The 25,294-nt window shown below is 39.7% G+C and overlaps 1 long non-coding RNA gene across 2 annotated transcripts in view; it reads left to right on the top strand.

Annotated features, from left to right (window-relative positions):
- LOC102079720 (uncharacterized) overlaps positions 1 to 19,499 on the top strand; it is a 28,011-nt gene extending 8,512 nt beyond the window's left edge. The window contains exons 2-4 of one of the 2 annotated variants that reach the window (XR_267865.4): positions 3,205 to 3,268; positions 17,213 to 17,414; positions 18,907 to 19,499. This is a non-coding gene — a long non-coding RNA (uncharacterized LOC102079720). Of the gene's footprint in view, positions 1 to 3,204; positions 3,269 to 17,212; positions 17,583 to 18,906 lie in introns of those variants that run through there. The other variant, XR_003222054.1, reaches the window with a different exon arrangement.
- The last annotated feature ends 5,795 nt before the right edge of the window (positions 19,500 to 25,294 follow it).

Below are 25,294 nucleotides of genomic sequence, written 5' to 3'. Positions count from 1 at the left end.
AGTAAAACCCACAGAGGACACGAAGTCTGTGGGTATATACAAAGTGTTAGGCATTTCTGTTTCTAAGAAGTCTTTGTGAACATGAGGAAGCCAATCCTGCATTTTTTTTTCAATATGGAAGTTATTACCACAGCGCTTAATCCTGCACCCTGTGTGCAGCTACTTAGAGAGAGAGAGAGAGAAAGTGTGTGCATGAAGGGGAGGGGAGAGAGGGGGGAGAAAGAGGTAAGGCTTTAATTCCAGCTGAGGATGGCAGGTATGTTAAACCAGATAAAACGAGACATTAATTGAGTGACAGAGTTTGCTAGTGGGTTTTATCACAGGATATATGTGTGTGTGTGTGTGTGTGTGTGTGTGTGTGCAGGCTTGTGAGAAAAATAGGATTCATGCTTGTGTGGTCTTACTGAGTCTCTCTTTTTTTTTCCTTTTTTGGTCTGCTGGTTTCGGGTGTTCCTAGGGTGTAGGCAGGAGGTGTGAGAGCAAGGATAGGTGAACCAGGTGCCGCTTCCTTCCTCAGCGTGCGCAGCTGTCTCAAAAGCCTCTTGATCCCAACAGAAACTTGAAATCAGAGAGCTTTCCCCTCCACTCGGAGGGGAGGCTTTAAAAGATGTGAACATCCTTGCATGTCATTTCTCTCCAGATCCTGTGATTTGTGTCGAGATCTCCAGATTCTCACACAGTTCGAATCACCTCCAGGAAAGAGCAAAAGTGACCCTTTTTTCACACACGGACATACGTGAGTCCCGAGTTTGTTAATCAGTGCTCGAAAAGTTTGTGCCACAGTTGAAAGCTAATACTATTCAAGGCCTTGTGTGAGTGTGTCTCCCAGCAGCCTCCGTCTGACGCTTTTAGCGGGGCTTTGAGGACACATTTGCTTTGATTTGAGGAGCAGACCGAGGTAATTTTGACCAGACCCTGGAGCCTCTGTGCTCATCTTTTCTATTCCCATCTCTTTTTTAGGCTGCCCTGATTCCATATCCTGGTTTTTTTGTAGAGGAGGTGAGGGACTGTTGTAGCACAAAGTACAGCATTCACCCTGATGGTAACAGAGATACATGTGAACATAACGCACCCCTGAGTGCGCCATATGATGCCTCATTATATTTCACCGACTGATACAGTTCAGGCTTTCACAGGAATTAATGGCTCAGTTTGCCTAAAATACAATCAACACTGTTAGCAAAGTCAGATAAAAGCAACATTATCCACATGGTTGTGTTAACCTAAACGTGGATTTTAGAGTTGTTGCTAATTATAAATGGTTTAAACAGCTTCTTGGTTCTTTTTTTTTTCTTCTTTTCTTTTCTTTTCTTTTCTTTCTTTTCATTTTTTTTGCAAATACTAATATCAGTTTGTGTGATCAGTCAGATGATCTGCATATGACTTTGAGCTGACACTGAACAAAATGGGCCTCATTCATGCATTTGTAAGCCGAATTAATTAAAGCGCAATGTATGGAAGCCTAATAAGTGATTATGCATTTAAATGAATGTTATTTACATAATATATCCAGTTTGTTAATGCTGGTAATCGATTTTTGTGATTGCAGCCTATTTCCAAACATACACAAGAATAATAGCAAACAGTTATTTTATAATGTGCTTACAAACAACGATAAACTACATTAATGACTTTTATTATTTATTATTTATTTATTGTTATAGTTCATTATTATTATTCACCCTGAATGAATAACTCTGTTGCATAGGATTTTATTAAATTTGAATGACATACACAGAATATGCATAAAACACACTAAAGATAAAAAAATAGATAAATCCCTGCATCAGTGGCATCAAGTACAACATGACATGATGTAAGCATGAAAAAGTGAATCGTATTCATCATTTAACATAAGAATTTATATTTCAGTAGCTCCATAATGTAAAGATTATCCACCATACAGTCTTTTCACTTCATAATGTGAAGCTTAAAATTTAAAATCCACCTCCGTACAGTCTGAGTAAATTCATTTGCCAAAAAATAGACAAACGCATATTAAAGATGAGTTTTACACAGTATAAATGCACATATAGTGATTACATTTTCTACTGCCTTTTAAAGGAAATCATTATTGTGAGTCTTTTTGGATGCAATAATCATGCAGTGAAATTTTGATATCATGACAGTCTGCAGCTGCACCCTGTCACAGAAGCAGGTAATCACACTTTCAGATACCTGTTATGAAGAAAAATTCAAATCTTTTACACAATATTTATTATTGTAGGGTCTGCCTTACATTATTAAGCACCTTGAGGCGACTGCTGTTGTGATTTTACACTGTATATATAAGATTGAATTGAATTGATGATATTTTTACCATCTTTAATTCCATGTTGTGGTAAATATATTTTAGCCCTTTGTGATCTGCTATAACAGCACCACTTTTGTTATATTAAAAATTATAATAATAATTAATTCAAACAAAAAAAACACCAGAAAAAAACAGATGAGGTGTATTATTTTGGAAATTTTCAGTGTAATCAAAGTGATGTTTTACTGCTTTTGCAGGACTGGTTTAGAATCTAATGCATACATTAAAATCAACAAATTGAATAAGAGTATAAAAACATATTTGCTGTGAATTTTGTGATCAAGCTGTTTAATTATTATAGATTCTTAATTAATATGAAGTTATTATATTCTGAGCGCAAAACTGAATCCATCTTTTGGGGACTGTCTCTCGCTGACACACCCAGCACCACCAATAACTGTCTCATCTCTGAGGAAAAATATTCAGATTCCATTTAGTCTCCTCTCACACCTAAATCGATAACCGTCCACTCTTTTACACCCCAACAACCTCTGCCTCCATTGGTCCAAAGGCGGCAGTTGCTTTTTCTCTGAGCCAATCGATGCTGATAATCATAGGTGTGGAGCTGCAGGCTGTGCGTGTGCATGATTAACGAGACTGCTATCAACACAAAACGGACCTCAGCGCCACAGCACTGCTTGGGACAGACACAGTCAACGGGCAGGTGCATGTATATGTAAACGTGCACACACGGATGCAGAGCACATGCATCATACGCCTGTGTGCAGTCGCTGACCATGCTTATATGATTTTTTACAGTGAATTAATACAAAAATTCTATATGTGTGAGGAGTCCCAGTCCAGCCTGTGTAACACACACCACTGGCCCTCTATTATTATTCTTAAAGGAAAACAAATTAATTACTCTGACATTTGCTTTCCCCCCACAGGCCGGCCGTCAGCCTTTATTTGGAGAGCAGAAGCTTTTCCACACTACCTGAAATCAGCTGAGAGGTAGGAATTACTGCAAATGAGTCTGTTTACTGCCTGTTTTGCTTCAGCCGTGTGAACATGAAGGTCACTTTCATTTGGCTTTGATTGCACTCATTTGATTGCATTAAATCAATACTTCAAGTTTCTCCTTTTCAGATGTAACAGCTGCAGTGACCTTGTAACCAAACTCTTTGTGAGAAAAGAAAAAAAAATCCTGATCCTCCTGTGCTTGAATTTACTTGCACCCAATCATGGGTTCAAATTGAGCCAAAATAAAAAAAAAATAAATAAAAAGAAAAAAAAAAATAAAAGAAATAAATTACATTTAACAAATATAGCTCCATAAATCAATGTAAAGCATTTGCTTTTTTGTGGTTTCCATTGGGTTTGCACTGGTTGGCACTCAGGTCAAGGTCACGCTTGCCTCCTCTGTATAAAACTGCCTGTTTGTTCAGTTGGGCTGGTTCCACTGCTGATTAGGAGGCCCCTGTGGCTGATAGCGTGAGGTGGCAGCAGGAAGACTCCGTTTCCTCCTGGAAACTTCAATGATTCAGCTGAAATGCACCGAGGCAGCTATTTAAATGTGACTCTAACATTCGGGACTATCCATATTTTTCCAAAGATAATGATAAAAAGGCAGTTATTTTAATTAGAGTCTCTTATTTTTATGCTAAGGTCTTATAAATTGTGTTTTATATATATAAAAAAAGACATAGTGACGTAGTAACAAAGGACCATTATTTCCTTACATGTCTATAAAAATGAGTGGGTGCTTATTTATTTTCATATATGGATAAACTGTTTTCCAACTAAGAAATGTAATTACTGACTAAATGGGTTTTTGGAGAATTTTTTTCATGAATGAATGAAGCAACATATTCATAAAGTTCATCACAGTCAGCAGGAGGTGGTTGGGGTGTATGATGGCCATACTAAGTGTTGACTAATTTATGTCCAGCAAAGCATCTTTTAAGAATAAAGATAAATAATAACCTTGTATTTATATTATAAGCTAGTGCCTATAAATGACCATCAAAGTGTTTCACTGTTAACATTATTCATTAATAATACTTTCTCATGAACATAAACCAGTCACCACAAGTGGTGGTATATAATTTAGTCTCAAGCACTAAACTTCAGTGTGATTTTTTTTTTTTTTTTTTTGATTTTGGGAAATTTCTTACTACTGTTCCAGCACCAGCCTAGAAGTACTTTTTGCACTTACATAACTGAATTTGTCATGGACTGCCGGGGCAGACCATGTGGAGTGAGTAGAGGACCCAAGAGCAGACAGAGGCGAGGAGACAAAACTGGACTTAACAAAAAGCGAGCCTTTTATTGAGGCTGAAAACTCACAGGAAAAGGCAACAAAGTAACTGAGGGAAAACCTGAACAAAGTCTAGGAAACTATGACTCTTACTGAGAAGTTAGACTATGACTAAACAATATACAAACGATGACTGACTATGGCTGGGAAACTGTGACAAGGGGTAGGGGAGATAACACAGACGACACGACACAGACTGAATGAAACACAGAGACTAAATACACATAAGGGATGATCAAGGGAAGTGGAAACACATGAGGGGGAACAGCTGATACACATGAACCTAATGGACAGGGAGAGTGAAACTACAAATACTGACATTGAATACAGACTTTCAAAGTAAAACAGGAAACATGGAGACTAGACATGACCTGAAGTAAACATAACCACACAGACATGACGCATGAACCAGGGAGACTTAGTACAGGGGGAGATGACATAAACAACTAAGAAACAGGACTACACAGCAATCTAGAAATTAACTAGGTGAACTAAGCTAAGGCACAAATGAATACAAAAGGTACATAAAACTCAAACACTGGGTCGCTCGACCCATGACCATGACAGAATTTGTCTGACTGCCTTACTTAGAAGTTACAATATTCCTTTTTACACAGGAAAATACCCGTATCATGGGTGATGATTACGTTTTCTGAACTTTGTTGATAAATTTCCATTTTTTTTATTATGAAAAAACAAATGGAACAACCTGCTCATCACATTTAGCCCATAGCATTCTAAAAATAAGAAATTAATTCAAATATAAAAAAAACGTATGCCGTTTAAGAAAAAAAAAAAACAACTCTTTCTATTGATTTAAATTCAAAAACCATCCCCAAACCCTTCAACACTCTCTTCAAATCTCTTCGAGCCCAGTAGAAGACCAAAATTTGTACTATTTATTCTTCCACGTAGAAAAAACGCTTTCCCAACAGTTTGAGCCTTTTATGTTTCTATTTTTTTAATAATATTTTCTCACATTAAAACAACTTTTTATCATATGTTCTACCCTCTGAAGTCTAAGTCATCATCTGTAATGATTCACACGCACACATATTATAATCTACTTGCTCCAGTGCTTTTGCCTTGCTCCAAAAGCATTAAACCTCAATTAACTAGACATCGACTGCCTTACTGCACGCTGAGGTCTTTTACTCTTTAGAATTTTGATATATTCTGCTATTTTCACTTGTGGTGGAGTAGTTTACTACCTCCTGGCAGACATAAATCCAGTTAAATTCTCTTCTGTCAACACACACTGATGTCTACAGTGACAAAATATGATGAATAGGCTCTGGTTCTTTACACACTCGTGAGCTACATAATGCAGTGTTGGGAGTTAAGGGTCTCCTTACTGGTTGCTCAGCTCTAACATGTACAGTACGAAAATGATTTCTGCCAGCCGGCTGAGCTTCACGTCAAGCTGTCCTCTGGCGTGGCTGTGTGTCCACTGTGACAGACCACTTTCATAAAGTCTCTGTCTGTCAGTCCATTCAGCAAATCCTGCCCCACTGGATCTACTCTCCTTCCTCTCGCTCTGTTTTCTTTCTCTCACGCACACACAGATCCCTGGGGAGCTTGGCAGACATCCTACTCAGTTAACTAGAGGGATAAAGCAAACTGTCTGCACAGCTCTTGAGGAACGCCATAGCAACCTTTTCTCTCCTCCGAATAATCCCACACTTTCACTCTTATCCCTGAAAGTTCTTCCTTTGCTCGAAAAATCGACACTAAACACACAACAAACTTGCTCATAAAGACCAGGAGATAAAGCTCTTGTGTCTGAGAATGTTTTAATTAGTTTCGAGTTCTGGGTTGGATTCAATCAGATAATCCTGCCTCTGCTCGTGTGCACCTGCTTCGTGGCTGTGAGTCACTGTATTCAATTTGCATTTGCACTCTTTGAAGCATGGAACAAATTACATAATTGCTTAAATGCTTGAATGTATTTTTTTTTCTTTTCCTTTCTCGTTTTTGTTACACAACTGGCACATCCAGCTCCTTGCGCGATTAATCATTTTCATCCCTGACTTCATTTTTCTTCCATCATTTTCACATTAGGATTAATATGACAAGAGTTGTCTCCTTCACCTGGCTCAATCAGCTAAGCTATATTTCAGTCCTATTACAGATCTTATCATTTAATGTGGCCTGGAAATGACTCCAGCCACGGTGCAGCCTTAAGGTAGTTACCTTCCATTTTAAATTGCTTTGCGGGAAGGATTATAAAAGTGACACACATTCTGGGACGCTGGGCCTCAGAGTTCACACTGGAGCTAATTAGTGAGAGCAACAATTTAATAGGTAATTCGCTACCATGGGCTCTTGCAGATGACAACTCAATTTGGTGCTCTGTACACAGAGAGGAGAGAGCCAGATGTGAACATTTCTCACATGTGTGTGCAAAGAGTGCTTGTCTTCCATTCCTTTCTATCCCTCCTAACCTTCCCTCACCCTCCCTTTCTTCACCTCTGTCTCATAGCTTCCTTCCTGTCTCTTCCTATGTTCCCATCTTTCTAATTGTGGATGCCAGCTGCTTCAGAGCTGCTGCTGCTGTTGCTGTGGTGCCACGCCTGCCAAGCATCCAGCCCAGAGTCCCTCTCTCTTTTCTCAACCCTCTCTGCAGCTGCAACACAATAGCTCCCCCATCATGAAATTATTGGTGGCTCCACGGCCTCGCCTTGCGACAGCGTGACACACCACTTTGTTGCATTGTGCCTCTTACTTGCGGGCACAGATGGTGGTATAGTTGGTGTTCTCTGTCAGAGTGCTGACACACAGATCCTAAAAAGGAAAAGAAAAACGGCAGGGAGAGGGATGAGAGTGACAGTAAACACTGGTTAGTGCTGTCCTCTTAAAGCAAAAGGTGAGAATCCGTCAGGTAGTCCAGCTTCCTCCCACATCCCAAAGACATCCACATTAGGCTAACTGGTGATTCTAAATCAGGCTGTGCAGTAAAGTTCTGTACAGCCTACAGACTTTTAAGTGGACGATAAGACTAGAGCAGTATATAAATACAAAGTCCGGTTCCATTTCCACACACATAAGATGCTTTAAAATTAATTTCATTGAACAGGATGCAGCAGGGTTTAGATTAAAGGTTGCTTATCATGCCAAAAAGGCACTAATATAGGTGACATATCAAAACACTAAGGCAGCAAAGATCAAGAAAAGATAAAAACATACCAGATTTTTCCAGTTAAATAAAGCTAATACTACCGTTCAGCTTTTCTTTACATCCATCTACATATATAGTTAAACATTTTAGAACGCTATATTTATTTAAGTCCGCAGTATGCTTATAATTTGCAGAATTTGGAGCTGTTTGCATTTCGTCTTATATAATTAATTCTGTTGAAGCATATATATTTCACATCTTGTTATCCAGTATATTTCCATTTCTTTTGTTTCCAGTGTTAAAATAGTAAAATATTCCAGGTCTTTTACATTATCTTAATCTCTTTGTGCTATTGTAAATAGAAGCAGCCCTGTTGCTGAGCTATTTTCCTAACTTAAACCAAAATAGTGTCCTCCTTCAGTGTAGCTCTGTAAATTATATATGAACTGAGAGAGCAATCAGTATAATACCTACATCAGTTGAGATGGTAAAGGCATTAATACCACAAATTAAAAATCTTTAGTTTTTAATTTGTGGTGTACAAATTTATAAACTAAAGATTTGACGTGTTTTTATATGTGAGCTCTCTGGCACAAAAAGGAAAAAGATATATTTGTTAGTTGGTTTTGGTTCTTTTCTTGGGATTTGTAGGCACAAAGAAAAAAATCTCAGAGTTTTCAGAGTGCGTAGCGTGCACATGTACCTACATTTGAGCATGTGTGTTCCTGTAGCATCCTCTAAACCACAGAGACTTTGATAGCAGCCCATGCAGAGCAACAGACACAGACCAGTGGCTTCCTCTAATGAGCAGACTGTTGTTGGTCTGCCATGGGGACCCTGCTTCAGGGCTGGCACACATTGCAAGATTTTATGAACTAATTAAGCACTAAAAGTTGCCTTCTTCGACAAGAAAGTCCAGATTTTTATGCAAGTCAAAGAAAACTACTGGGGGAGGGGGGAAAAAATCGGAATTTTCATTCCTATGTTTCATTTGCATTTGCAGTCAGAGTCTGGTAACGCCTGGTTCGAGTTTAGACATCTACCAGCACAGAAAGAGACAGTCTGCTGTTGATAGGCATTAATTAATCTTCCTGAGGCTCTGCCACTGTCCTGATATGACCTGGAGATACTGCCACATTTACTTTGGAGAGAAAATGAAGGGTTAGGTAAGCATTAAAACCAAACAGCTGCTTAAATTTTAGCATGTATAGCTAATTTTGCTATATAAAACTGACTGTTTTAAATAAAGCTGACAGGTGGATGAAAACACAAGTTACCCCTCTATGAGGATTCACCTCTTCTAATTCCAGTCACTGCATTTGGGTGTCACGTTTGTCGTGTTAGTGGCAGTTTTGATGGAATTATCAAGAGTGTGTGTTTATGCAAGCACGTCTGTTTGTGTAGTCTTTGTGATGCCTTCAGTGCAACATTCAGAGTTTAATTCTTTATGATTTTAAATGGTCACTTTTTTTCTAATTAGTTAAACATAAAGTAATGAAACCTTTCTGACCTTGAAAATTGATTCTGACTCGAGGGAAAACAAATATCATAAAGTTCAACATAACAACAAGCATGCTTTGTGTTGGTGTTTTTCAGAGCATTTACATTAATGCTCTTTTCAGGTGTTTCCCACATCAATGTTAAGAGCTCCTTTGCGCTGATGATCTGCAGCACTGAAGGCATTTTAAACACAGTTTAAATGAACAGAAAAGAGAAGATAAAGATGCTGAAAATGAACCACCAGGAAAAAACAATATATAGTTTTGCTTAATGCCTGTTTTGTTTTTTTCCAAGATTCCCTGCAGATATATTTGTGAATAAAAGCTGAATGACCTTCCCCAAATTCTGGAGCATGAATGTTGTAAAATTAGCTGCAATGTCACAAAATCCTGCTTGTAGATCCACGTGTCAAACTCAGAGTTGAGCTGAGTATAGAGAAACGTTCCCTTCTTCAGCAGATGAAGGGAACGTGACATAGTGACAAAAACATATTTTTGGTGAGTGTCAAAAGGAATTTCCTCTGAGATCAGGCTCTGTCAGTACGTTTTGAACATGCTGTACCAGTCACTCAGCCCGGGGATTGTTCCAAATTCCTCGATCCTATTAGATGATGCATGTCAGGAAGTCACATTTTGCATTTCCCAAGCTGTAAGTACAGCTCAATCTGCAGATCAGCTACATTTTTCTGTGACTCACGAGAAGACTGCAACTTTAACTGTGCAGCTCCTTTCAAGCAGCAGTGGAGTTCACCTCCACTGTTTCCCTCCTCGCTCTGGGAATCTGGAAAGACGTTAGATTGGCAGGTCGGGCTGCTGTCAGTATCTGTCTCCGTCACCTGTCCTGCTCGTCAGCCAGCTGCTCCGCCTGTGATAAGACTGGAGTTTATTCTGAGGCTGAAAATACCGGACTCAGTCTGGCTGCGTGCCGATCGCCTAGCCTCTCTGTCTCCTCACAAACCAGAACACGGATTTCTCACTGTCATTCAGTCGGCCGGGATGAGGGTGAACGAGCTCGTTTGTAAATCCCTTTTGTGTTTTTTTTTTCCTGGTAATTTTTTTGAATCCATAACTGAGAAACAGTTTTATTTCTACACTCTCTTCCTGTAACTAAAGTTAAATAAAGGATTTGATTCACAATTAAATGTTAAAATAGGAAAACATCTGCTTGAGCAATGAAAAGGCCTTTAATGGCGGTACGCTGGAATCAAACGATTCTGGTTATACAGAGAATACTTTAAATTGACATATTTATAAAAAAGAATGCGACTTAATGAATGACTGAGTGAATGCAGAATTCCTGCCACTCTCCTCATTTCTCACAAGTGTCATCTACCTTCATCTCCTCGTTCTCCTCCTCCTCACCCTCCTTCTGAAGTGAATGATGTTAAATCAAAGATGCCAATGTCAGCCACCGCCTGCATGAGTGATCTGAATAAAATGGGCAAGGCTCCATTAGGAAACAAAAAGTTTGCTTTTATCCAGCAGGCACTCTCTGTTTCTCCCCTCCATCTTCTGTCATCCCCACCCTTCCCCTCTGCGTAATGCAGCGTAAGCACAGCTGTCTAAAAGTAGCATGAAGGATGGACGTCTCTTACAGGAGCTGAGGGAAGAAGGAAGGAGGTGGGGAAGGCTTGGACCCGGGGGAGAGCAGTGCCAACTGGGTGTGGCTTTTTTTTTTTTTTTTGCCTAACACGGAGAAAACCTTCAGAAGATGCTCAGTAGCAGTGTGCGATGCTGCTACTGAGCATCTTCTGAAAGCCACAAAAACTGATCAAAGCTTCAGCTCTGGACTTCATGTTTCATGCTGTTCCCAAACTTAACTCTTTACCTCTTTAAAGACTATCAGAAGTAACACTTGAAGCTCTTTTCTGAACTGAGTGGTACTGAGGTTAGTGAGGGTGCTCTCTGCCTTTGCAGCTACCCTGGGAAAACCTGGAAACTGTTCTGATGGTTGTCAAACCACATCTTAAGTGATACATATGAAGGTGTCACAACTCGTCATTAAAGATACAGAGTTGTTGTCTCTGTTGTCTTGTCTTCACAGGAAAAAAAGTTAGGTCCAAACCTTTAATAACAACTTTGATGATAACATGAACCTACGCAGTATTTTTAATAACCAAAGCTTTAATTGTCCTATTAGACCATGGGAAATCTTTCCCTAAAGTGACGTTCAGTCAGGACCACCCATCTGTCAAAGGCAGATTGTTATTTCCATTCTGGGACCCCCGCCCCCATCCTTCCATGGAAGGCATAAGACAGAGAGTGCAGCAGATAGACCCCAGCACACAACAGGACTGTCCTTAATTATTCTGATTAAGTCAGGGGCAGCAGAAAGGGAGGAGCTGGGTTGCAAAGTGGTATGCAAACACCTGCTGTAGCAGTGGACAGACTGAAGGAGCTTAAATAACACAGCCACTAGGAGATTTATTAGTAGGATGTCAGTCAGTAGTATTGCATTGTGGGCTGGCACTGAGATCTGTCAGGACCGTGGTGAAGCTTGACTTCTTGGCCCGCCTGACCTAAAGCTCTGTCAAGGGCTGGAAATTTCAAAGCCTGGGATTCAGACCATAAAACCTAAGTTACCTGCATTCAGTAAAATGTTTAAATGCAACAAATTGAGGAATATTCAATATAAAAATGACTGCCCTTGGGATTAAATATTACATTTCTTTTCCGATGCTCACAAAATTATCAGTCTTCCTGAAGCATTGCTTAGAGGTCCAACGTGATCATGATGGCGTTTTAACACACTATCACTGCAGAGGAAATCTGTCTGCTTCTTTAAGCACAGATTCAAATCCTCACACCCTCCCTTTACTTCAATACTTATTACCATATTCTGTTGGTCAGGATGAAGGAAATTAGAGACAATCTGTAATAAGACATATTAAATGGTTTCCCAAGGTTCAGTTAGATTTTCAGCTACTCTCAAAGCTTCTGACAGTTTGTGAAAGCTGAGAAAGAAAAATGAAATCCACATGCCAGCATATTTCACCATTCACACAATTCATGCTAATGCTTATTGCATATTGATAGATATCCACTCTTTACTGTGAAAGACATACCGGAGGGCCTGTATGGCCTGTATCACAATGGACATCTTCAGATGACATTTATCTTCAGTTGCTCTGTTAAAAAACGAAAATTGTGTCTGCTGTGGAAGATAATATGATGAATGAAACAGGTGAAAACCACAGAGGGGCTGCCAGCCTTGCAGAAGAGAGGCACCAAGAGGGTTTTCTCCTATACTCAGTGCAGTCAGTGACCATCTTATGCAGACAGCTGAGGCTTGATACAGCAGTAAGAGAGAGAGAGCAAAGAGATTATTAGGAAGTTTTTCAAATTAGCTTGACGGTATTAATCTGATGCTTGCATATCCATATGTATATGTATTATTCAGTCAATTACGATACCTCATTTACAAAATGAGCCTATGGGCCCCTTTGCAAAATTAATTATTTTACTTTTTACACTTAAAGATTTTCAGCTGCTTTTGATTAAGTGTGTTTTTCAGTGCATAGGGGAACCACCACCCTCTCTACTTTTAAGATTAGCTTTAAAACTTTCTTTTGATAAGGAATAGAGTGAGGGCTGGATCATGTGACCCTGAATGCTCTCTTAGTTACGATGCAATAGGCCTAGGCTGCTGGGGGCTTCCCATGAGGCACTGACTGTTTCTTCTTCATTCACTACGTGTCTATACACCTCTCTGCAGTTAATCATTAGTTATCAGTAGTCTCTGGCTCTTTTACATACCGTGTCTTTGTCCTGTCCTTCCTCCCATCACCCCCAACAGATCGTGGCAGAAGGCAACCCATTGTGAGCCTGGTTCTGGTGGCGGTTTCTTCCTGTTTAAGGGGAGTTTTTCCTTCCCACCATTTCCAGGGGATCTAATTGTTTCATCACTAGAGTTATCTCTCAGATATTTAAGGTCTTAACCTGTCTTAACCAGTAAATTACCTTGGCATCGTTGTCATAAACAGACATTTTTTTAAGACTGCAGTGAATAGCAAATTTTACACCAGGTGGAGGCATAGTGTGCTGCCACAAAAGCCATGATAGAAAAGCTTAATAGATAATGTGAAGAAAAAATATTAGATATATAAAACTATTAAAGAAATGTTCCCATTCTAACCATCAACCCCCCAGCAAAACGTAATAAGACATGAAAGTCAAAATGATTAAGAAGGTCTGAACATTTAATATTTAAGGATTAAATAAAGCAATGATAAACACCAACAGCTAAGAACAGAAAAAGAGTGAAACAGATGTCTCTTTCACAGCAGCATGCTTTTTGGAATTTTTTTATTCCTTGCATTGGAGCAAGTGACCTTTAAGAGAAACCGGAAATGAGGCTGAGTGGCAGCTCTGTTTGCTGCTCTCTTAATACATCTGTGGTTTCAATTCTTAGCAGATGCCAAAATATTAGAAGTTCCTAACATTACAACGAAGTATTGGTTTAACACTGAATCATTCACTGCAGGGAAACCTCCACCACCCTCACTTTCTGCCTCTGTGCAGCACACTAACAGCATTGGCACTGAAGTCTACAACTGTACACACTGATGTGTATGGACAAATACATATGAGCCTTTTCTGACAAAGTGCACTGCGATCCACTTTTTCACAAGCTCTGCGAAGCCGTATATGTGACTCGGTCCAAATGAGATAGGAGAACTGGTGATGTGAAGGCTGCTGAGCGAGTTGGGTGGAAAAGCTTAAAATCATTCTGGACAGTGAGAGAATGAAAGATTTCTGGAATCATGCACTTAGATGTTTTAGGATGGAAAGGAAAGATTCTGTGAGCTGTGGTAAAATATGAAAGGTTTTTGGACTTGCTGGAACATCAAACAAAACAGAAATCAATGGAAGCTTTTAAAAAAGTCATTGCCCAAAAACTTCAAACTGTAATGCTAGACTGTTTTCACCTTTTTTTCCAAACCGTGTTTCCTTCAATAGCTTTCTGTGACTGAACTGTGACTGAGCTTCCCCCTCTATTTCCACACGCACACACACACACACAGCTTTCTCCAGCTCCTAATCCCTCAGGCTAGTTTTGATTGTTACTTAAATCTTTGTGTTCCTTTCCTCTGAAAAGAAAAAAAATACCAAACCTTTGGTACTGAAATGAGCTAAACTGTGGGGTAGGTTTTTCTTATCCCCCCACATTTTGCACCTCTTTTCCTCCTTCCTCACTCAAGTGTTTCTATCCATTTTGCGCAGTGACATTCTTTGTCTGAAGGACACTGGCGTTGAGCCAAGAGGCTTCCGCTGGGCCAGCCGAGGCGTTTAATTGAAACCGTAAAAGAACTTTCTTTTGGCACAAAAGCCCTTATGTGTGCTTTGTCACAATTAGATTGACCAGAAAGGCCAGAAGACCTGATAAAAAGGGATTAGAAGAAATGCATTGCTGGGATGTTATGTTCAGTGTGACATGGGCGCTTGTGGAAGAATTAGTGCAGGCCTGACCCGTCCTGGATTAGTCAGGCAAAAGGACAAACCTGTGATTAATGGAGTGATCAGAGACTACACTTACAACCCAGTTTCACAACACAACATTGTGGACACTGGTCCTACTGCACAGCTCCCATCGTATTGTAAAGTGTCCCTCTCGACTGCTGTCCAGCACAGCACTCCAGAACAGCAGGGTGCAACTTCATCCTGTGAGGTCGCCCACTGTGAGGGTGCAGAGTTTGGCCTAAAGGGGGCGACACCATGCAGGATCTGGGACTGGACTTCTGCTTCTGGAAAACTTTTATGCTCTTGTTACTTTATTGATCTTTAACTGAAGCTGGTGATTTACTTCAAACTCCACAGAGCCCAAGAAATATGCCTCAGCAGCATAGTGGTATGATCAGCATCATTATTAGAATGATAAGGGAGGAGCTGCCTGCACCAGTTTTATGATGCTTCTTAAATTGGACTGAGTCAGGTTGCCAGGAAAATCTGTTACGTCAAACAGGCCAGTGTAGTCAGCCCCAGTCAGCAGGGCCCAAACCGGTGGAGTGAGGGGTGCCCCACCCCCAGACCAAAATATGATTTATGCCAACATGGGTGGTCCAGGAAAAGATCAGATTTGACCATCCTCAATAGATCGCATAGTTCTATTAGAATTACATTCAATATGGATGAATATAAAATATAGATGCGGTGCCCGGGTCCACAGTCTATCCTTTCTAAATCCTCACAGTTACCACACACTGATGGTGACCTAGGCTAATATAATACATTATAATACAACAGCATGTTCTATACTTTGTTATTATTTTGCCACATTATTTTATTATGACTTTTTCTTACATGTATTACAGTAACAAATTATTACCTTTTAAATATATAACAATTAGAATACAAAAACATACATTTCTGAACAGCTATAATTATCATAACAAAGTAAACTTGATATTTATTCCTAAACAGAGAAACAAATTTTCTAAACAATGAAACACATATTTGTAAAATTGATATTTGTTTATATAATGCATGTCCAACACGTTCTCACTCCCAAAGTGTAACATTTTACGCTAGGTGACAAATCGTCGGTATATTTGGGTTTTTCACCTGCCCCTTGTTGATCAAGGTAAATAAAGTAATAACCAAAACATTTTTTACAAATTCAATGATTGAGCGTGACTTTACAACTTTGGTACAGTATTTTGTAAAAGTTTATAGTACCAGGAAATGTGGAGGTTTTGATCAGGTCTTAGGTGCCGTAAAGATTTCATTCAGCTCACATCTTGTTATAAATGTTAGTCCGCTCCAGGAATAAAGGCAACCCGTCTGTTAGGACAGCCAGAGGTTTAAATGACAGTATGGGGGGAAACAATGATTTTAAGAATTTACATTCGTCTTAGCACAATAAACTGATACACTTCAGTTAATGTAGCAGCAAGAAAATCAGAGCACTTTTTAAATAAGAAATTCTCTCAAGTTGACAGATAAAGCAAGACACACAGTTTAATTGAGTGAACACCATCATGAGGACAGATACTTCCTTCTACAGTATGAAGCCTCTGGGTCTCGGTCTGTCCCAGAAGGGTTAGATTGGGGTGAAGTGCCTATTTAGGCGAAATATTTTGGGTAACTGCCAAAGTGCCCAAGTGCCGTTTAAGATGGCAAGCATTTGGATTTTTAACAGAGCTCTGTGGGAGAGCTGAATAAAGGCCTCCCATTAATAACAGAAATATAAATACTGCACATGACACAGCCCAGATCTGACTAGCTGCTGTCATAAATAAGAAGAATCAAGCACACAGTGTTACAAAAGAGGAACAAAAGAGCCTGGCACAGCATGACAGACCCACCAAACATTTTAGTGGTCAGGAGTTCAGGTTTTTCCCTTTGATACCCGAATGCCTGAACTTTGATTAATGGTGATATTTTTATGTTTTGGATTTTAATACCAGTATCAGGTATCAGGACACAAATTGGATGGCATTCTTCATATTTCATAGACTGACAAATTCTATCTAACTTTGCTCCTGGCTCTTAAACGTCATGACTCTTTAGGATCTGGTCATTGCACAAGTCTGTACACAATTCTGTTAACAATTCCAACAAATAGACATACCAGGAAACTGATTTTCCTAACATGCCCTGTTATACTGAAGCCCTGCATGCAGATCATTTTACTGTAAACCTACTTTACAGTGACATTACTCTGAGCTTTGGTACACGGCGGGCCGCTTCAAGGTGGATTAAGGCTTGCCGCTGTGAAACCAAAGTTATTCTCAGCTCCATCATGGCCCTAACCTCAATTCCAAAGCACTTTAAAAATAGGCAATAAATAGAGCACTGTTACATCCAAGGGCCCTGCTTTGCATTTCACTCTACAGTCACACACTTTTTTTTTTTTGGTAAAGATGTGTTTATGTAGCTGAGTCCTGTGTGATGTTTAAGGCTGTCCTTGGGTCACAACCTGCTGTTTTTATTCAACTTTAATTCTCAAACACTACATTTGCATTGAAAGCTAATCCTCCAGCATGAAATTAATGTTCCTGATTCTGCCTCATTATCTGCAGGTTAAGTCGTGGTGTGTGCAAGCTGTCAGCATCAGATCATCGTCCTCAAAGTGTGGGGGCAAGAAGGAAAGATGTCGGGTGCCCCCCGGTGGAGACAGTGTGTACTGTGTGCAAAGTGCTCCCCCCCCTCTCCTTTCAGTGTGTGTTAGTTAATCACCATCTGCTGCTGCAGTTAGTTGTATAGCAAAAGTGGAGAGGAAAGGTGAGTATTCTCAGTCAACCAACTTCTCATGCAAATAAATGGTTTTAATGGCTCCACAGTGTGATGAACAAAAAAGCTTCAAAAATACTGGTTGACAGTTTGACTTGGTCCTGTCACTGAAGATTAGCTTCCATTAGCTACCGCAACACTGATGGGTGGGGAGGGTCAGCTGGTGTTGTGAATCAGGCCGCTGAAGTGTCACACACGGCTTTTTCACAACACCAGGGTTCCTCCCTACTACTTCCTGCTAGGATACATCCACCACATGTGTCTGCACAATGCTGTACATTAGAATACAGCAAAACACAAAGTGTAAATGTACGAGTTACTAACCAGTTTTTAAAGAATGTAAATAACTATTAACTTATGACTTATTACCAATAGTATCGTGTTACCTACCAGGTTTGGAACAGTTTGCTATTATCACTATCATCTACACTGTTGTGACCTTTTGAAACTGAAAATATATATGTGCTGTATATATATATATATATATATATATATATATATATATATATATATATATATATATATATATATATAGAGAGAGAGAGAGAGAGATATAGGTATATTTTCTTGCCATGTTACACACTAAACTATTTAGACTATAATAATCTACTTTATGACTTTAGGACTTTGCAAAAGTCTTGAGCCACCCTACATTTCATTGCAATTCTAACAAGCTTGAAAGTCAATCCTTGCTTTGAGCACATTTATTCTTCAACACAGCATGAACTCTCTTAGACAAGCTTTCTTGTCATTTGTTGAAGTATTCTTCAGGAATACTTTGATAACTTTAGGCTCATTGAATGACATTACAAGCTCTTCTCTGGATGCTGGCTGTCTTTTGTTCCACACTATCATTCTTTCAACATTATCCCACACTGCATTAGAAATGTTGAGGTCCTGGCTCTGGGAAGGCCAATCCATGACTGACAGTGTTGCATTGATAGTTTTTTTTTGCTGTCCAGGTATCTATTTACTGCATTTACAGAGTGTTTGGGATCTTTTTTGTGCTGAAAAATTAAGCTGTTCCCAACCAAACACTCTTCAGATGGTATATCATAGAGGGTTAAAATGTGTTTTTCTGTCATCACAATTCCATTAATTTTGACAAAATTTACAGATGGATATTCACTGTTGTACCTCTCTCCTGACAGCAATTTGACCAAAAAAAAAAAAAGTAAAATAGCTCCATTACTCCATCAAAACTGTGGCCACTGGTTTTCAGTCCAGTTTTTGTGTAATTTTACATACCTTAGCCGTTTTTCCTGCCATCTCTAAGAATGGCTTCTTGACAGTCACCATTCCACTGAGACTAGTTGATGAGGCTTCAGTAAACAGTAGATGGATCACCAGGTGTCAGGTGCATCTCTCAGGTCCTGTATTAGGTCTTTGTTGAATTTATTCCAGTTATTTAAGGGCATGACTTTCAGAATCAGTTCATCTGTTTCAGCCCTGCCACTTATGTTTTTGTGCTCTGCTTGTCCAGTTTCCTCAGAGTTTTACAGGACCCACTTTGCTGCCTCTCGAGACATGTCAAGCTTTCACCACCTCTGGAAATATTATTTTCTGTCTGTCAAATTGTATTTTATTTGGCATTTTTCATAGTTTTAAATAAAGAAACAGGGTGGGAGGTTCTAATAACAAAATGTCTGCGTAAAATAGGTTCATTGCTAAGTTGTCTGTTGTATGACACAACAATGGTTTTTCACTTGTACCTTTTTAGACAAGTGTCTTAAAAACATTCAAAAAATTCAGAAATCCAAAAATTCTGAAAATGATCCAGTGCAATGTCTGAAGAAAAGCTTTGAGAGACTTTCAGAAAGCCTGGAGAACAAAGAAAGAAAAAAGAAAAAAAGAAATAAAACTAAAAAGCAAAAAAGAAAGTCTAGCAAATTGAAAGCAAAATATCAGGAAATGAGGGGTGGCTTGAGACTTTTTGTATATATTTCGGTATCTCTTTTTTCTTCTCTGAAATGCTTGTAGGGTTGCTTCATGTTAGACTGTCAGTTTATTCTGAATGTCCTGGTGTAAGTAGTAATGCATAAGAGTGCAAAGAATAAAAGAATAATTTTGAACAAATTCATTTGTTAATTGATCTAAAGCCATTGGGAGTTTCTTTCATTTTCTCCAGTCTATTGCTATAAGACAATCAATTTCACATTTAATATTTCTTAGAATAGAGAGTAGACTAAGCGTGTTCCTCAGCATTTACTTACATAGCAGTCTTGTATTGTCTTTTCATTTAATCTGTATTGCTACAGTACAGTCATGGCATAAAGAAAGTCAGTTTTAAGAGTTTTTATATCAAGGCACAATAAAAACTCATCTGGTCATCTTTAGACCTCAGTTAACACGTTAAATGTTAAAGCTCATGACAGTGCAAAAACTAAACTGACTCGTTAGGAATGGTTTCCAGGATGCTTGTTCTCACTGAAAAATAGATCGCAATACAGCTTTAGATTTGCAAAGTTACATCTGTTATATCTGCAATTTACAAGATTTCTGGAATAGTAATGTTTGGACAGACAAGTGGACGTGGTTGACCATAATGCACAGTGTTACGTGTGGCTAAAACCAACCACAACAGTTTTTTTTTTGTGTGTGTGTGTTACTGTTCACTGGGATTGTGAACCACTGGACAGTATAAGGGGCTTGGAAAGAAAGCAACTTGCCTGCTTTAAGTTTCTTGAAAACATTTCACCTCTCTGTCGAGAAGCTTCTCCAGTTCTAAAACCTTTGATTTTAAAGCCCTCCATGGCCTAGCCCCATCTTATCTCTCTGAACTGCTACAGCCTTATAGGCACACCCGCTCTCTTGGGTCAGCTGATCAGCTGTTCCTGAATGTACCCAGGACTGAGTGTAAACTTAGAGGAGATCATGCTTTTGCTGTAGCAGCTCAAATACTGTGGAATGATCTGCCTGTAGAGATTAGACAGGCTCTTCTCTGCCTGTTTTTAAATTGCTTCTGAAAACCCATCTTTTCACCTTGGCCTTGACGCCTTGTGAGATGTTGGTTTTAGTTTATTTTTATTTCAGTTGTTTGAGTTGATTCTATGCTGTTTTATCTTGTTTTTTAATAAAGGGCTGTTTTAATTTTATATATTATGTTTGTTTTTTTGTTTTGTTTTGTTTTATTCTATTGTTCTTAACTTATTTACTGTACAGCCCTTTGGTCCTGTGCTGGGTATTTTAAAGCACTTTATAAATAAAGTTGGATTTGATTGGATTGGATCGGAAACCCAGTGTTGGTGAGTCCCAGATATTTAATCCCTAGTAGGAGTTGTCCCTTAAGAGGGTCATTGACCCACTATTTATCATGTGCCTCACCACATGCGCCAAGGTTTGAAAAAGGGTGTGGGTCATTATCAGCAGAGGCTTTGGGTGAAGAAATTGTGAGACCTTACCTCACCCTATCATGTGACCCATTCAGATCACCTGACACAAGATGTGAGTGGGGATTGAGGTGCCTGGAAAGGCATCTCAAAAGTAGGTGGCTGACAGTTGGTGTTATTTGTGTCACCTGTGGTTTAATGCTCTGGTGGGCCAGATATGCTGTATATATACTAGAGATTTAAGACACAAATCCATGTGTCCAATTAATAAAGCCAATCTATTTGACTGGATATTATTGAGTCTATTTTACAGTGAACTACTGACATTAACTTTTAAAAAATTCTAAAACTATAAAGAAAAAAATATAACTTTTTCTTGTGCTAGCAGAAGAACAAACACATTTTAAATGTTACATTTAAGAAATAGTCTTAGTCATTAAGGAAATCTGCCACGATCTTAGTGAACAACGCCAGCTGTCAGATGCATGAAGAATGTGCATTTATCTCAACGGGACTCATGGGGAACTTCTGACAATGCCTGGACTGTCAGTCTGCACATCGACTGCTTGGAGCAGAGTATGTATTTTTGCAGCCACTCTCAATCTAGACCAGGTGTGGGGGAACTCCAGGCCTCAAGGGCCTGCAGGTTTTAGATGTGTCCTTGATACAACACAGTTCATTTACAGTTTTTCTCAGTTGCTTTGGTGCTTTTCTCAGATCAGAATGAAAATTCTCAAAACCATTAGTGCAACCTCCAAAACATTTAGTCATTTGTGCACATCATAGTAGCAATTTATCCTTCCTCTGAACAAATTGCAAATGCTCTTGGACATGTGTCAGTTGCTTTCATACAATTCTCTGCCGTTTTATAACATTATCATTTGCTTATGTCATGTCAGTCAAAATGAACTCTACTTTTGGATGCTGAATAGTCGTTCCCAATAAAACTAATTGTTGGGTCTGCGCTTCCACAGGCCCCGCTGGTTTAGAAACTTATTCCCGTTAACGACAAGGAAGCAAGACGAACAGCGATTTTACTTGCTAGCAAGGGAGGCTGGTCGGAACCAGGCTCTTGGAGCTGAACGCTTCTCACCTGTTTCCTAGCCAACTTCAAATAAACAGCCTTCCTTGCAGCCTTTTATTGAAAACAGTTACAGTACACACAAGCACCACCCATTGTAAAGCCCCCCTATGGTTCTAAAAGATAAGGCACCATGTGTGTATGTGTGTGCACGTGTAAGCACTTGTGTGTATGTGTGTGTGTATATGCATGTGCGAGAATGTATGTGTGTGTGTGTGTGTGTGTGTGTGTGTGTGTGTGCGTGTGCGCATGTATGTGCGAGCATCTGTATGTGTGTGTGTGTGTTTGTGTGTGACCTCCTGCTCACCAAAAGGGTCATAAAGGCAGGAAGTTTACTAAACAACAAAACAGAACCTTCACATAGGATGTCCCTATGATAAAACACTATAGCCTCCCCCACCATTCAAACTGACTGTGGAAGTAGTCAGAAATAAAGGAATGTCTTTGATCATATAGTTTGAACTAAGACTTACAAATTTAAGTAACACAGTGACAACATTTAACAGTTTGACTCCAACACTAATAGTCTTCATTTCATTGCTTGAGTCATTACATACAAAATTGTTGAATTAGTTATCAAATTCTGCCCAGCAAATTTTATACCTTTTGCTATTATTTTTTCCTGGAAATGTCTCCTAAATAGAACAATTTCTCTCAGGTGAACTTCAGCTTTCACTGACGAGGAGGTGCGGGAAGTATTAGTTGTAACCAATGACAAGCCACTTGTTCACAGTCACTCATGGATCAATCCCATGAACCCTCAATTGGCAAGCATATATGAACCGAGCAGGACATAGTGTGTACCATTTCTACAATTCTGTGACACAGAAATGGAAGGTCAGCATCGTGGAAGAGGGGTGAGGATGCGGGGGGGACAAAACAGGGGAAGAGGGAGAAGACGCCAAAGACATAGGCAGATCCCTAATTAAATTAGGGCAACACTTGTTGACCATGTTGTCAATCACGGCCTCACAATGGATGAGGCTGGTTGGAGGGTGTTGGAAGAACCACTGTGAATTTAATCATTCAAACATTTTGTAGGGAGAACAGGTATGTATAGTACTGGACAGTAATCCAACATCTCATAATATCTCATGTCAAGACTTTGTGGACTGGTGCCAGCTGAACTACCTCCAGAGCAACGCCAGTAAAACCAGGGAGCTGGTGGTAGACTTCCGCAGGCACAAGTATCCTCCACTGCAACCACTGAACATCCAAGGTATGGACATTGAGGCTGTGGACAGCTACAGGTACCTTGGTGTTCATCTGAACAACAAACTGGACTGGACTCATAACTCAGACGCCCTCTACAGGAAAGGGCAGAGCAGGCTGTACCTGCTGCGGAGACTCAGGTTGTTTGGAGTGGAGGGCCCACTCCTGAAGACCTTCTATGACTCTGTGGTGGCCTCAGCCATCTTTTACGGTGTGGTCTGCTGGGGTGGCAGCATCTCTGCCAGGGACAGGAAGAGACTGAACAAGCTGATCAGAAGGGCCAGCTCTGTTCTAGGATGCCCTCTGGACCCAGTGGAGGTGGTGAGTGACAGGAGAATGGTGGCTAAGCTGTCATCCCTGTTGGACAACATCTCCCACCCCATGCAGGAGACTCTGACAGCCCTGAGCAGCTCCTTCAGTGGCAGGCTGCGGCACCCACGGTGTGGGACGGAGAGACTTCGCAGGTCTTTCCTCCCCACTGCTGTCAGACTCCACAACAAAGACTTCAACTGATCAAACACACACATGTGCAATAACACTAAGTGCAATACTCTTTTTCTGAAAAAGTTTTATTTTTTACTCAGTTGTATAAAGCATTTGCATTCTATTTTTATCCTATTGTATATTTTATTCTATTTATTCTACTGTATATAGTATTTTATTTTATTCTATTCTTTACAGTTGTGTACAGTATTCTTATTTCTATTCTATTCTATTCTTATTGTATTCTAATTTTGCTATATAACTTTTGCACTGTCCACTTCCTGCTGTGACAAAACAAATTTCCCACGTGTGGGACTAATAAAGGTTATCTTATCTTTATCTTATGTTTAGTGTACATTATTGTAATTTTACTGTAATCTGCACCACAAAGGATTGAAAGACAACCTCGCAGAGGTAGAAGAGGCCCCTTTTTACCCCGCAGCAAGAGGAAGCCATTTGTACAATGGTGATTGCAAACAATGCAATAAAGTTGAAAGAAATTCAAAGTGCTGTCATAGAGGATAATGGTGTATTTGGCAATATTGGATTTGTGTCAATTGCAACAATTGACAGAGTGCTCAAGACAAAAGAAATGCACATGAAACAATTGTACAAAGTGCCATTTGAACGGAACAGTGAAAGAGTGAAGGAGATCCGTCACCAGCATGTACAGGTAAAACATGTCTTCTATGTATACTCTAATGTTCAGCACTGTAAACTGTTTTACTTTGTGTAGTTTCATGCAGTAGACTAGCAATTCTGTATATATATTCACAGAACATACAAAATGCATTATGTTACACAGGAAAAGTGTAACATTTCTCTCTCTCTCTCTCTCTCTCTAAATCGTGTACTGGAGCTGGAAGCCAGGGAACCACTGCACACATTCATATACTTTGATGATGTGGGTTTCAATCTGGCCAAAGGCAGAAGGCGTGGAAGAAATCACATTGGACAGAGAGCAACCAATGATGTCCCAAGCCGGCGCGGAGGGAATGTTAAAATGTGTGCAGCCATCTCAGACAATGGCATTCTCACCCATATTCCCCTTCTTGGTCCATACAATACACAACATTGTCAGATTTTGTATTGTTGATTGTCATTTATGCTTAGAAATATCTACTCATATATGCTTAGAGTTTTATAATTAGTTGTAGATTGGTAGAGGTTTGATCCTTAGTAGCCTGTGGAGATTCTGTGTGCCTTCCAGAGCACTCTGGCATGCACACACAACTTACGGTCAGGAGAGGTTATATCTGCTCTTACTGATTTATGGTATAGGAGGACACCTACTCTGTATCTGGTTAAGTATAAGAGCCTTTTGTTTAGATGGACCGTTAGACTCCTGGCACCAGCGTTGGGGAGTCTTCACAGGTTCACACACACACACATACTTTCACAACGCACAGGCAAGGTACTCTTTGTGTGTATGTATACGTCATATGTTAATGAACCTATGCATATTCATGTAACCTTAATAAAAGAGCAGTGTTATGAGGGAGCCGACGAGAACAACTGGGGTCAAGCGAAGGAACGGCGGTTGTCCAGTTGGTCTCCCTCGTATACGAGAATCATAAAGAGCTCTGCTTGGTGTTCAATGCTTTTGCTGTGTAATTACCTTGTCTTCAACGTTCCAGCGAATAGGTTTAAGCTACAAACCTATCAACATCTCCTGACCTTTTTAGACACTCTTTACAGGGACATAGTCCCTGAGAATGAGAGGGGTGGAGGCCAACTCAACAAGTTGTCGTGTGGGATAATGTCAG

The sequence above is a fragment of the Oreochromis niloticus genome, linkage group LG11 (genome assembly GCF_001858045.2).
Source record: "Oreochromis niloticus isolate F11D_XX linkage group LG11, O_niloticus_UMD_NMBU, whole genome shotgun sequence".
Lineage (NCBI taxonomy): Eukaryota > Metazoa > Chordata > Actinopteri > Cichliformes > Cichlidae > Oreochromis > Oreochromis niloticus.
The sequence above is the reverse complement of the archived record's forward strand: the minus strand, read 5'-3'. Positions and strand labels throughout refer to the sequence as shown.